Source organism: Castor canadensis, chromosome X, assembly GCF_047511655.1.
Source record: "Castor canadensis chromosome X, mCasCan1.hap1v2, whole genome shotgun sequence".
Taxonomy (NCBI): domain Eukaryota; kingdom Metazoa; phylum Chordata; class Mammalia; order Rodentia; family Castoridae; genus Castor; species Castor canadensis.
Window position 1 is genome coordinate 51,478,573 of NC_133405.1, and position 2,610 is coordinate 51,481,182.

Consider the following 2,610-nt stretch of genomic DNA (forward strand, 5'->3'; position numbering starts at 1 on the left):
AAAGGCAGAATAAAAGAGGAAAATAGAGTATGATCAAGGTAAATTATATGCATGTATGAAAATTTCACAATGAATGCCATTACTTTGTACAATTAATATACACTAACTAAATATATAAAGAAAACAGGCAAAATGATAAATATATGTATATACTAGACTCTCCTACCCCCACTAGGTAACTGTCATATGTATGGATTTAAACCTAACGTAATATGGAGGTTTGATTGGATTGTAATATTCCTAAGTTTTATGTAACCTTTAAAATGTTATTATAAAATAACAAAGATAATTTTTTTGCCCATGAGAAGCAAAGGTTAAGGCTTGGGGCATGGTTCAAGAGTCATAGCAAGCTCAAGGCCCCAAATTCAAACCCTAGTACTACAAACAAAAAAAGAAGCAAAGGTTAAATGTTTATAACAAATGTTGGCAAGTATATGAAGAGACAGACATTTATTCTTGATGGGTTCAGTGGGAATTCATTCTGAAACTCAGGCAATATATTTTGGGATTTATAAATATCTGTGAGAAGAATCAAAGCAGTCCCTGACATCAAAGATATGCCATGATATTCACAGCTGGGCCCTTTGTGTTACCTTGTTAAATATAAATAATTTCACAGAACATCAACATCAGACAAGGCCCTTCTGTGACTGTGGTGTACCAAAACAAAAACAAGGCCATTCTGCAATCATATAGGATTGTAGAAAAACATTATCCCAATCAAAAAAAAAAAAAGACAGCTGGCTAGTATCAGTGACTTCTGTTTCTTTACCAATCACAGCTTTGGCCTTGGCCTAGTCTTCCCCACTTGTAGAACAAGATTTATTTAGGTACCAAATTAGGGAATTACTCATGCTCCCTGACAGCTTTGAATCTACAGCAAAACCTCCATTCCTTTTACCTTTCCTCAAATCACCTAACACAGTCCCAGTCCTACAATAAGTCATTTCTAAAGCCTTCTTATTGAAGCACCCCATGATCCCCCAGAATGGGTATTCTTCCCTGCTGTGATAATAAAACCAACTTGTCCAAATACAGGCATGGTCCTGGTGGTCTTCAGCTAGAGAGAACTGCCATTCATGATCTTTAACAAACCAGTTCCATTTGAAGGAATTTTTCTTATGTAAATCTTCAAAGAGATGAACAAGGATGCTCAGTGTCCTTGATCCTCATAGGAAAAAAACCCAATGTTCATAACCAAGGGATTGATGAAATAACATATAATACAGCCATATAAAAGAATATATGCAGCTGATGAAAACTACAAAATAACGCTGAAATTATAAAAAAAAACTAAGGATGGGGAGATATTTTATTGATGGGCCAGAATATTAAATATTGTTAGATGCAGGCTCTTGCCAAATTTATCTATTGATTCAAACCTATACTGATCAAAATATCAGCTGGAATATTTGTAGAAATTGACAAGCTGATTCTAAAACTCATATGGAAATACAAGAATAATAGTAACCAAAGTAACTGAAAATAAAGTTAGAAGAATCACAAAGCCTGATTTCAAGACATCATAAAGCTATAGTAATCAAGACAAGAGTGGCATTTGGATCAAGATATACAAGTAAATCAGTGGAACTGGACAGAATTTGGAAGTAAATCCACACATACAGGGACAACTAATTTCTGACAAAAATACAAAGGCAACTCACAGAAGAAAGAAGAGTCTTGCCAGCAAATAGTGCTAGAACAATTGGATATTACTAAGACAAAAAACGAATTTTGACCTATGACTTATACCACATACAAAAATTAACTCAAAATGGATTACAGCCTTAACCACAAAACCTAAAGCTATAAAACTCTCAGAAGGAAACAAAGGATAAAAGCTTTGTGACCTTGGTTAGACAAAGACTTCTTAAAACACCAAAACTCAACTAGTAAAAAACCCTTCTCTTCTAAGGACATTTTGAAGAGACCAGACATACCACAGACTAGGAGAAAATATCTGCAAAATATATATCTGGTAACACATATTAAGAACTCTTAAAAATCAATAAACCGGGTGCCAATGGCTCACGCCTATAATCCTAGCAACTCAGGAGGAAGAGATCAGGAGGATCATGGTTCAAAGCCAGCCAGGGCAAATACTTCCGTGAGACTCTATCTTGAAAAAAACCCATCACAAAAAAGGCCTTGTGGAGTGGCTCAAGGTGAAGGCCCTGAGTTCAAACTCCAGTACTGCAAAAAAAAAATCAACAATAAGGCCAGATGCCATGGCTCAGGCCTGGAATCCTAGCTACTTGGGAAGTGAAGAACAGATCGTGGTTCAAAGCCAACCCCAGCAAGTAGCCTGTGAGACCTCCTATCTCAATTAATAGCTGGGTGTGGTGGCACACGCCTGCCATCCCAGCTATGCAAGGAAGCACAAATAGGAGAATCATAGTCCAGGCTAACTTGGGCATAAAGTGAGGCCCTACTGCAAAAATAACAAATGCAAAATAGACTGGTATAGCACTTGCCTAACAAGTGGGAGACCCTGAGTTCAATCCCCAGTAATGCCAAAAACAAACAAAAAATGGGCAAAAGATGTACATCACTGAAGATAGACAGATGGCAAATACATATATGAAAAGATGTTCAACATCATTAGTTATT